A 13077-nucleotide genomic window follows, 5' to 3' on the forward strand; every position below is an offset into this window, starting at 1 on the left:
GATCAGAGTCTCATAACAAATGTTCATGGGCTGCTTGGTCAAAGCCAATAAGCAAGTCTGCCTCTGGATTACTGAAGATTGTAACTAGCTTCAATTAGAGGATTTGATTGTGGTGCTTCTGATTTTTTATAAATTGTTCAATATTTTAATTTGCTAGCTGCACCCTAGAGTCCAACATAAATATTTCATGTCTCAATTACTTTCATAGTGTTATTAAAATCAGGCCAAGTCATTAACACTTCATGGTCATAATTTCCCTGCTTATTCACTTGAAAAAATAGAAATTAGTTCTGTAGTTGCTTCAACTGTGAACACAAGTTACATTTTCATAATTCATCTAGATGCATCATATAAGCCAGACTCAAACATTTTAGCTTAGTTAGCAATTTGCAGCATGTAATACATAAATACAGAATTGATTTTATTGCACACTTGATAGTTTTTTAAGGAATACCATATTTTATAATTAATAATCTCAATGTGCTCTATATCATGTATTTATTTTTCAATGGAATGGAGAGACGCATACATTTTTGAACATCATATATATGGACATGTTATGCTAATAGCAGTAAACAAAGATACATATACAAATGCATGCCAAAGATTGTAAGCATATTATTTTGTGGACAGCAGTATGTTTTTCAAGACCATAGATTATGATGTAGCTATTTTGTTATGGAGCGTTTTTAACATCATTTAAATCTTTATAGACAACAAGAGTAATAGTAATTTGAGGGAAGATTATACAATAGGAAATTATGGCCAATAATAAGAGGCTGCAGAAAAGGCCCAGATATAAAAAATATGTATTATAAATAGTAATAAATAATATTAATAATAATAATAACATATTTTTATTACTTGCAGCATTTAGGCTATATTCCTTTGAACAATAACATTTTTAATTTAAAAGATTTGTGTATATTTGTCATTAGAACACCCATTCTAATTTTATATATTATTGTATAAAAATGAAAGTCAGTGTAACTTAAACAGCCAACAAAGCGGTATTGCATCAACATCAGACAATGAACAAAAGTGTAGATGGGCTCTGCCAGCTTACTTTAACCTAAGGGTTTTTTTTTTCCATATGCCCAGAACCCCCCACCTCACACACACATGCTTGTACATACGCACGTATGTATGTACATATGTACATATGTACAGACACTAAAATGAGGACAGTTCCGTGGTTGCAGAAGGAGGAAACGGCTTCCAGGAAACTACTCCTCATGTATGCATTAAAAACAACATTGTGTTTGCAATGTTTTTGTTGTGATCTGCCTATTTTTTAATTAATTTTGGCTTCAATAAAATGGCCACCATTATTCATCTTACTTATTTTTTGGATCTAGTGTTTGATTTTAACTTAGGTTGTGGCTCTAGCGTTTTTCTATGACTAGGAAAAAATAAATTGCAAAAATGTTTTTCTTGTGTTCCTCTATAGTTTCTTGGCTGCTGAGAGAGATGTGAAACACTGGGTGAGTAATTGTATTACTAACTGTAATTTGTTTTTTTGAATAGTTTTATTTCCAAACAAAACACAATAAACATATGGTGAATATACAATTAAAGATGATAAATACAATTTTGAGTGGATATTTAAACTTTTAAGGCAACATCCAATGAACAGCGTTGCAACCTGTAGCTCACTATACTAAAAAAAATAATATATAAAACGATGAAACCTGTTGGAGGGAGGGTAGGGGAGAAAAGGCGAGTATTGGGGGGGGGGGGGGGGGTAACAGGGTAAGAGTTTGCTTACAAATGGGGCTTCTCCATTTCAAGTTACAGTCTAAAAAAGAATACTTCCTCTTACAATGCACAATTTAAAAAAGGATTTCAATTATTCCTCCTCATTTCATATTATTACTTTGATACTAATGTAATGTGACATCCTTCAAGGACAAATGGGTGAAACATCCGCAATTATCTGATATTTGCAAGATTACCCATTGTCATTCTCCTATCCTATGTAGAAAAGCAAGCCTCTGCTCAGAATTTTTGCTATTGAAATACAAGTTTAACTAATGGTGAAAGTTTCTACAAATACAACAGTATGTATGCTACATAATCTGCTTACATATATGCAGTGTATTTTGATTTTTTCATTTTCATTTATGAAGTTTAATTAAAAAATAAATAAAACAAATACAATAACAAATACAATCAGAAAAACAATAAACAATTAAAATGTACATATGTGACTGCTCATTCACACCTTTGATTAACAAACACGTGCTTTCCCTAAATATTGGACTTGCCCCAGTAGTATACAGCCTGGGCTAGTTTCCACTGAAAACCCCTGCTAAAGTGAAAGTCAACATCAGGCTAAACACAGCCCCAATCAAAGAGACTACCAGCCCAGTACTTCCCAGCACATTTGAGTGGTGACTATCAGGGTAATGGTAAAACAATTGGAACCCTGGAGGGCCAACTTTGCCACCCCAGTTGTTCCAGTGTAATATAAACAGGGTCACTAAGGCACCAAGTACATTACACTAATATACTACAAATAAAATGAAATACACACTTTTAAAACCCTCCATTACCACTCACCCATAAAATATTTTCCATGACGTAGTCCAAATCTTTGTTAGTAATCAATCCACTGGGAGATTAAATTTGAAAAGATGTTACTGCATGATTGTATTTTCAATTTGTCAGGAGGGTCAATAGTTGGTCAGACAAAACAAGCAGCTAGCAAAATGTGATTATTGAAACTAGAGAGTGCAGAGAGTACAATAGTAGGGGTGCTCCTTGCTGTGCAGATCGGTACACAGGCATTTCTGCTTTGCAAAATTACTTGAATTTTGCACTGGTTTACGATGAATTTTGCACCTTCCAGTTGCACTTTGGCAGAGAAGCGCAATATTAGGTGCACTTTACCCAATGTTAAAAAGACTTCAAACACAAAAAATTACATGTCCTGAAGGCATTGTTCAATGGCTTCACCCTTACCTGAAGTGTATAGCGAAAAGTTCATAATAGCTTTAGATCTTACTCTAAAGCTAGGTACACACTACAGAATTTTCCACCAACTTTTTATGCCGAACGATTTTACATGCGATCAATGTCCATGGACTGCATACACACTAGCCTTGTTTAGCGCGATAAAGGGAAGAGCGGACGTCCCTTTAGCGACTTTTTACAGCCATGTTGTCGTGAGCAATGACTGTAATTTCGTACTCACTGTTGTGGATCGGTCGGAAGTTTATACACACTACACAACGGAAACGAGATTGTAACGAAAATATTAAACGGTTCGACCAACCAAATGAGGCGACAATCGTCCATTTGGGCAGACTTTCGACCATTGTGTTACTGCACACACTGACCCGACTTTTGAACGAGCGGTCGTATGTCGGCTGATTTAGCCGATTATTGGACGAAAACCGTGTAGTGTGTACCCAGCTTAACCCTATATTCTTCTAGATATGACTTGTTGTTTGTCATATGGAGAAGTAAAAAAATGAAACTGGTTTGTTGTCCAGTTACTGCATTGGAGATGATAAATAAGGTCAAGGCTTCCAACATTTTTGGCAGGCCAGTCAGGAGGAGGAACAGGGATACAAAAATTACAAAATACACCCCTTTGGGAAGCAGAACAAGTGCCCTACCAAGCTTCCCTAAAAGGATCTAGAAAAGAAGGCCCTCTGTCATAGAAGCAAAGGAAAGTGGATTTACTTTGCAAATCACTGCTAAAAAAGCACTAAAAGACAGCCTCCAAGGGACAAGTAAAGAGTTCCTTGGTTTTGTGAATTAGGAGCAGTCCAGGTGTAGCCACGTTTCAAAGGACACGCAGACTTAACCTTCAACTTAAGGAATGAGTGTTAACTTTTACATAATGAAATTGCTATACTAAGGCATATGTGTGGAGTGGATAAGGAAACAGGCAAATAAGAGTAAAATTGAATTATGTGAAATTAACTATAAAGTTAACTTTTCTGATAAGCATGTTTTTGGAAAAGATTCATTTAGAATATCAGCGGTTTGTAAAATGATAATTACTTATGATGTTCGAATTGTACTGCATGATCACAAGAAAGTTGACTAGGCCAATACCAGTAAAATAAAAAAAGGAAAATAAATGTAACAAGTAATTAGAATTAGTGGAAATCTCTAACTTACTTTTGAAAGACACCACATAGTGTGATTTCCAGTGTGGCAGGATGTGGGAGTACCAGACATAACTAGTTGCATTTAAGCCTACTGTAGGCCACCTAAGTAAGGGGTGTAAGTCTCAATCCCCAGGTTCCCCAACTGTATGTACTGTAAATGAATATGTGCATGCTACCTTGAAAGTGCTCAGCAGCATTATTGATGGGTCAATGATGCTGAGCCTGTCACTGTAGTGCTTCTCCGGTGCTCACTAATCTCCTTACTGAGGAGATCTCGTGAGAGTAAGACTATGAGTCTCACTCTCACTAGGATAATCTACCTATAACCAGTGGCAGAAGTGGAGATTTAGAAGTGTCGGTATGGAAAATGTAAGTGAATGGAATTTGATAGTTTTACAATGAAGTCAGTAAGAGAAGAGCCAGTATGACATACCACCATATACCAGCCCACTTAAAGCACTGCCTATAACTCAATGAGGTGCTAATTTAATATTGTAAAGGTTACACTTAATCACTACACCACATATTAATAGTTCTAGAGAATATAGTCACTCTGCCATTTTAGCATATGAAAACAGTTCTCACTGATATTGTCATAAAGTACAACAATACAGATGTAAACATTAAGAACATCATGCATAAAATTGTCAGACGATAAATAGTGATCTGATCCTGTCATAGTACCTAACGGTGTACCACCATTAGCTATCTAGATGTAGAAATACACAGACAAAAATACACAATTCATTGTGATCTCAACCATTGTACTGTTAAATGCACTAACTGGCACAAAAACTGTTGTCTTTTTTTAACACTATTACCATTACAGGTAATTACAAAAAATAAAGCCCATTTTCACTGTGAAGCCACAATGACCAGTTTACTTGTATTGCTGTCACTTACTCTATAGAGAATATTCATCATCATCATCATTTATTTATATAGCGCCAACATATTCCGTAGCGCTTTACAATTGGGGACAGACATAATAAACTAATAAACAAACTGGGTAAAACAGACAAAGAGGTGAGAAGGCCCTGCTCGCAAGCTTACAATCTATTGGACAATGAGAGTTGACACATGAGGTTAAGTCTACATTTTGCATTTTGGCCCAGCCAGACTGCAAAGGTAAAAGTGACTTATAGGCTAAATGATCCTGTCACACAACAATGTTGGTCAGGGGGTAGTTGTCTTGTGTGAAATTGTGTAACAGGCAGTAATAGGGCTAAGGTAGTGAGGTTAAGAGGGTGGTTGAGGAATATTATAAGCTTGTCTGAAGAGGTAGGTTTTCAGAGAATGCTTGAAAGTTTGTAGACCAGAAGAGAGTCTTATTGTGTGAGGGAGAGCATTCCATAGAGTGGGTGTAGCACGAAAAAAGTCCTGTAACCGGGAATGGGAGGATGTAATGAGGGTAGATGAGAGACGCAGATCTTGTGTAGAACGGAGTTGCCGAGTTGGGAGATATTTTGAGACAAGAGAGGAGATGTATGTTGGTGCAGCTTTGTTGATGGCCTTGTAGGTTAGTAAAAGTATTTTATATTGGATTCGGTAGAAAACAGACAGCCAATGTAGAGACATACAGAGTGATTCAACAGAGGAATAACGATTTGCAAGGAAAATCAGTCTTGCCGCAGCGTGCAAAATAGATTGTAGGGGTTTGAGTCTGTTTTTGGGAAGACCAGTAAGGAGGGAATTGCAATAGTCAATGCGGGAGATGATAAGTGCATGAATTAAGGTTTTTGCAGTGTCTTGCGTGAGATATGTGCGAATTCTGGAATTCTTTAGATTTATGTAGCATGATTTAGATATAGAGTCAATGTGGGGAACAAAGGATAGGTGCTAGTCAAGGATTACATCTAGGCAGCGAGCTTGTGGGGTGGGATTTATGGTCATGTTATCAACAGAGATAGAAATGTCAGGTATGCTTTTGTTGGTGGGTGGGAATTTTATTAACTCTGTTTTAGAAAGATTAAGTGTGAGTTGGCGAGAGGACATCCAAGATGATATGGCAGAAAGACAGTTAGTTACATGGGACAACACAGATGTCAAGATATCAGGAGAGGATAGATAGATTTGGGTATCATCCGCATAGAGATGATACTGAAAGCCAAAGGAACTTATTAGATTTCCAAGAGAAGCGGTATAGATAGAGAACAGCAGAGGACCTAGCACTGAGCCTTGTGGTACTCGAACTGATATAGGAAGCGGAGCAGAGATTGCTCCAGAGAAATTGACAGTGAAAGAGCGATTAGAGAGGTAGGATGAGAACCAGGATAGAACAGTGTCTTGAAGACCTAGGGATTGCAGCTTTTGTATGAGAAGAGAGTGGTCAACGGTGTCATATGCAGCCGAGAGATCCAGGAGAATTAGGAGAGAGTAATGGCGTTTAGTTTTAGCAGTGATCAGATCATTGACAACCTTAGTCAACGCAGTCTCTGTGGAGTGTTGAGAACGAAAGCCATACTGAAGAGGATCCAACAGGTTGTTTGCAGAAAGAAAGCGTGTGAGGCGAGTGTAGGCAAGTCTCTCTAGAAGCTTGGAGGGGCAAGGGAGCTGAGAGATGGGACGGTAATTTGAGAGAGAGTTTGGGTCGGAATTTTGTTTTTTTTTGAATAGGAGTAATCACTGCATGCTTGTATAGTGATGGAAAGATGCCAGTAGAGTGAGAGATTACAGATTTTAGTTAGAGGTGAAATGAGCACAGGAGACAGGGATCTACCAATTTACGAGGGAATAGGATCAAGAGGACAGGAGATAGAGTAGGACGATAAGAAGAGAGTAGAAATTTCTTCTTCATTTGTGGGGTCAAATGAAGAGAGGGAGTCAGAGGGTAGTGGGAAGGAATTGAGCTGATTGCTTGTCGAGGAAGAGGATACCATTTCTAGTCTGATCTTATCAATCTTGTCTTTGAAGTAGGAAGCAAGATCCTGAGTACTGATAGTAGAGGGAGGGTTCGGAGTGGAAGGATTGAGAAGAGATTTAAATGTATTGAAAAGGTGTTTAGGGTTAGAAGCCTGAGCATAGATAAGAGATTGGAAGTATATTTGTTTTGCAGTGTCCAGAGCATTTCGATAGGAGTGGTAGACAGAAGTATATGTGAAGAAGTCATTAGAGGTGCGAGATTTACGCCAGTGACGTTCTGCTTTACGGGACAGTTTTTGAAGATTTCGTGTTGCTTTAGTGTGCCACGGTTGACATCGAAGTCGACGTGTAGTATGTAGTGTCGCTGGAGCCACTTGATCAAGGGCCATTGCTAAGGTTTTGTGAAAATGAGGTACTGCCATCTCAGGGGATGAGAATTTAGAGATAGAGGAGAGAGGGTGTTGGAGGGAGGTGGAAAATTGTTGAAGATTAATAGAATTAAGATTTCTGTGGGTATGAGGAGGCTTGGTAGAGTTAGACAGTAGAGAGGTTAGAGCATTGGGGGTGAGTGTGTAGCTGAAAAGGTGATGATCCGAGAGGGGGAAGGGTGTGTTAAGAAAATTAGAAACTGAGCATAGTCTAGAGAAAACAAGATCAAAGCAGTGGCCATCCTGATGAGTAGATGATTCAATCCACTGGGAGAGGTCAAGTGAGGAGGTTAGAGAGAGTAGTTTGGAAGCTACTTTGGAAGGTGGGTTATCAATGGAGATGCTGAAATCACCCATGATGATGATGGGGATGTCTGAAGATAAGAAGTGAGGGAGCCATGCAGAGAAATCCTCAATAAATTGTTGGTGTGCTCCAGGGGGACGATAGATCACTGTAACACGTAGAGAGAATGGATTAAAAATGTGAATAGCATGTACTTCAAAAGATGTGAACGTGAGTGATGGGACATTTGGTAGAACTGTAAATGTGCACTTTGGGGAGAGAAGTAGTCCAACCCCACCTCCTTGTCTGCCTTCAGGTCTGGTGGTGTGGGTGAGATGGAGGCCACATGTGAAAGGGCTGCAGGTGAGGCAGTGTCTGATTGCGTGAGCCATGTTTCTGTTATTTCCAGAAGGTTGAGGTTTCTGGAGAGGAAGAGATCATGAATGGAGGTAAGTTTGTTACAAACAGAGCGTGCATTCCAAAGGGCACATTTAAATGACTTTGGAAGAGAGGGGAGACAGGTAATGTGTTTGAGGTTTGCTAAAGAGCAGTAGTGCTCTAATCTATGTGTGTATGAGGAGTGTGGGGGATCTGGATTAGGTGATATATCACCAGCTTATAGAAGCAGAGAGAGAGAAAGATAGGTAAGGGAATTGTAAGATGTGTGACCATTTATTTTCTGGCGACAGGTGGAGGCTGTACTTGTTAGAGAAAATAAATAGGACAACAGTTCATGGGTGTTAACTAGAGGTGAGTGGAGTAATGAAGATGCAATGTGAACAAATGTTTGTGTTGGTGGAGGGGTGAAAGATGACACAGTCCTAAATATAATGCCATGAAAAGAGACCAAGAAAATCAATTTGTTAAACATTGTTATAAAAGGAGTAAAAGCAAAAAGGTAGGGGATTTTAAAGAATTACCTATTTGCAGTGTTCCATATAGATAGACAAGTAATGCAGAAATAGGCTGTGCCAGATGTACCTTATTGCTGGAAGCAAAATCAAATCAAATGTAGTCCAATGTTTGTCCAACTGTGTTGTCTAAGTGTGCATTTTCTAACACTTTGTGAGAAAAACACACTTAGTGTAGAAAACACATACGTCTCACCCCACATATGTCAGCCCTTAGACTGAAGCTAAGATGTAGTCAGGCTAATTTAGGAAAACACTACAGCTGTACTAAATTGGTCAGCGAATCAAAGTAAGAGAAAACATTTGTTGAATAGGCTAGAGGAGGCCAGATACCTATTATAAATTAGGCATCAATAAAAGACTCTGGCCGACCTAAGTTAGAACTGATAACAATTTCCTACAACATACTTTTAAACACACAGTTGCAGAGATGAGATACAGAATAATGATTTTCTTAAAGTAAAGAAATGTGTCCACAAAAGAAACAAATTAATCTTAAGCTAAAGACGTGCTTTTGTAGATATGTAGAAAACACATTAGTGTTATGGACTGGCCAGCTCATGTTGGCAGTTTAAATAAGAATGTCAACCCATGCTCCAATCACATGATCTGACAGCTTCAAGGAACCTCCCAGTTAATTTATGCATAAAATGAAATATAACACATTGTCTGCAGAGTAGGAATACTTTTCATGAGTATTTACCTATATTTTAATGAGCATTGGCTTCAACAATATGGCCACCATCACTGTTCTTACTTAATTTTTGGCTCTACTGTACTATTTTTGCATTTGTTTGGATCTAGTGCTTTAGTGCTTCTCTGATGTATAGAGTAAATCTACAAAGTAAATGGTCTGTGCTCTTCTGAAGTTTCTTGATGTGACACAGTGGGTAACTGTAACCCTAATTTTAATATTTTTATCTCAATTGAGTATGTGAGGTGTTTCATTTGTAGAACAGTATTAATTTGGTAAGATTATTAGGGTCATGTAAAGGGGGTTAACATCAATGTGAAGGTTTTGCTTTAATGCACAAATGTATGTGTTATAATTTTTTTACATTTTGCTTTTCTAATTCTAGTTTTCATATCAGACTACTGCACTACTGCTTAATTCCCATTCTCTATGCAATTCTTAGTGTTGCTATGCTATACATATGGACAACTGACCAGTATGTTCTTTTCAGCAGCTGTTATGCATGGACAAATGCACTTCCATTGCTCTGTATATTCTGTGTGCAGTGTTTTACATAAAGTTGTAGCACCATGCTTAATATTTGCCTTTGCCCTCTTTACTGCAAAAGCAACTCTGGTTCTACCACTTAGAATCATGTACCTTTGTCTGTTTTGTGCCTTGTACCCATTTTCATATTGGCAGTGACCAATCATGTGGCAGACATAGCTGTTGCACGGTTTCCCTTCTGCACATGAGAGGAGTCATGGTTTGGCTAGTTCAAATACTTCTCATTAGCTGCTTTGGTATGAGTATTACTTACTAGATAAGTGAATAAGCAAAACTTTGTGACTCAACCAAACTTACTATTTGTAGTAAACCAATTTTTAGTAGGTTTATTATGATGATTTTCTTTTTACTGTGTTTTATAATCAAGCACTTGGAAATACCCCCTCTAAAAAACCACATCGCCAAGTACAATGTACAATAAAACAAGCAATGTCAATGTCAGTGGTGATGAAGAAAAGTGTGACTGATTCATCCCCATCTAACCTTTCATATACAAAAAATGGAATGGGTGGCAAACATTTGCCACTTATACAGAATACAAAGCAATATGTGTTTGCAAACAATGGTGACAATAACTCACAACATAAAATTACAACAAATAATCCGTTTTTAGTGCGTGTGAAGCTGTGTAAAGACATGATAATGATGAGCAAGCCTGGAACTAGATGAAAAATATTCCTGGCTCACCAACCACACCTGAGAAGCATTGTCAAAAATAAATTTTATAGGGAAGGAAACTGTATTTCACCATACAGTAAGACAAATAAATAATTCCTTTAATACCAGACATTACCATGATTTCTAATTATCCACAATCTATAACATTACAAACAAATGCCAATAAATCTTGCAATCCAAACCATACATCATATGAAAGGCCAGCTACTATCACAAGCCAAAAAATATTGGTTTACTATTTAGAATTACATGGGTAACATGTCAATAACCAAGTGTGTAGTATAATGTAGTATAATGTACATGTAAACTGCATCATCTACCATTGTTGTCCTTACTGATGGAGATGAGGACGGTAATATACATATTGATTGTTACGGGACTGAATTTGCACCAGAAGACAACTATGACATGCAAACAGTTCTCAGTCATCATCCTAAAGTAATAATGTCACAGGGAAATTCCAAGTCAGTTACAGCTATCAGTGTGGACCAAGATAGAAACTATGACAGAATACACCCCAGAGCACTCTATATAAACATGCATTTAGCAAAAAGTATAGATTTAGAAATTATTACTTTAAAGTATGCTGGATTTGCATCATTTAGCCTGCTTGATCTAAATGGCACTTTGTGCCGTTATTAAATAGATTATTACAATTAGGAACTCTAAAGACTATTTTTAATTAAGATGTTTAAAATAAATCACATCGTCACATACTGATTGTCTATTTTTAGCGGATATATTGTATTGGGTTTTCAGCTGCCTTTACAGGGGGGGTGGAGATTTGTGGGGAGAAATATTGTATGTTAAGAGTATATACACTGAGTGTGAAACAAACTAATTTCTGCTTATTTAAAAGTCCCCCTTCACTGGCCCTTTGAACTTATCCTCCTCTGAGAGATACCAGATCCAAAAAGTATTTGTGGTATTAGCTGCAGAGGTCTACGATGAAATGTAGATATAATACTTTATTTTGTAACAGAGCTGCAGTTCAAAGGGGAATTTTGACACTTATTTTACCCAAGAACTTCAATTTGGAGTTTGTCTTTAAGAATGTATTTTCCTAATCTACAAGGAAGTTTTATTGCTTCTTTGTGCTGATTAAACTTCGCCCTTCTAAACTCAAGCTTAGTAGCTCCATTACAACTCCTCACCTGTACTTTATGAACTAAGTCTGACAGTACTCAAGCACACTGCAAATATATTTTGCATCTCCTGTTTGGCTACCATTACTGCAGTTTGTTAAATTTTGGCGTAATTACCCTCAAAAGAGAAAATGTATACTTGCACTGTTCCCTGTCCAGAATTTGTTACTATAGAATTGTAGATGCCAACAATTTTCTTTTTTTTTAAAGTACAATGCATGAAAGTTGGGTCTGAGGATAATTATTATATTTCTGGTAGCATCTGTGCTGTCATAAAAGGAGCATACATAATAAAATTAAAACTAAATATTTTACTTACTATTTAATCAGCCACCAACACCGATAATAGAAAAACATTTATTTGAACACTCATCACAGAAGAAAATACTATTTGCTATACCCATAATCTACTTACCCTACAAACTTCCGTCGTACTTGCATTATTCTAGTTCTCTATTTGCCAATATACCAAACCACTGGGAGTCTGGCGGTAACTGCCAAACCCACCACACTAGTGTGTTGAAAGAAGGTAAACTAACAGATGCTATTTTACTACTTGTACTAGAACTAGACTGCTTGGTACAAAGGGGACCTGTGAGCAGGGCCGCCATCAGGTGGGTACAGGGGGTACTGTTGTACCGGGCCCGGGCTCACCAGGGGGCCCGGTACAACAGTGCAACACATACTTACCTGGGGGCCCGCTGTCTTGCAGTCCGCTCTCCGATACTCTGTCTTCAGCCTGGCTGTCACGGTGACAGCCAGGCTGAAGACAGAGTAGCGGAGAGCGAACTGCAAGACAGCGGGCCCCCAGGTAAGTATGTGTTGCGGGGGGGCGCTCATCTGGAGCCCGTACGGGGCCCCAAAATTTCTGAAGGCGGCCCTGCCTGTGAGTTTTAATTGGATGCTTGTGGAGCCTCCTTAGTATTCCCTTCTGGTCACAAAGAGGCAAGACTAAGATGTGGCATTTAATCCCACTTATGAGTTATTTCCATTCCTTATGCACTAGAGTTACTAGAATACTTTTGTAGAGGTCAGTGAGACCAGCGTTACTTGTAAATCAACAAAACAAAACACACATACACCTTTGTTAAAGATATATCTTCTGTTATTCCCTATTTCTGACCTCAGACTGCCACCTGACTACCCATATAGTTCATGCTGTTGTTGCTATTCAAATAACAAAATGTAAGCTAACATTTGCTGCCAATTATTCAAACTCTATATTTATATGATTCTATCAACATTACCTGCAAGCAGGTCAATGTTAACAGCAACCTTGTCCAACTTAGTCTTATGTCCACGTGATTTAGTACTTAGCAATACAAAGAGGTACATTTTCAAGACTCCCTTTACATCAGTAATCTTAACATTGTTTTCAGTTCCATAACTACTTGACTCTCTAGTTA

At 37.9% G+C, this 13077-nt stretch overlaps 1 protein-coding gene across 3 annotated transcripts in view; it reads right to left on the reverse strand.

Moving 5' to 3' along the window:
• The window catches only part of KHDRBS2 (KH RNA binding domain containing, signal transduction associated 2), a 314320-nt gene that overhangs the window by 14141 nt on the left and 287102 nt on the right, over positions 1–13077 (reverse strand). The gene's annotated exons all lie outside the window — the stretch shown is intronic.

The sequence above is a fragment of the Mixophyes fleayi genome, chromosome 3, assembly GCF_038048845.1.
Source record: "Mixophyes fleayi isolate aMixFle1 chromosome 3, aMixFle1.hap1, whole genome shotgun sequence".
Taxonomy (NCBI): domain Eukaryota; kingdom Metazoa; phylum Chordata; class Amphibia; order Anura; family Limnodynastidae; genus Mixophyes; species Mixophyes fleayi.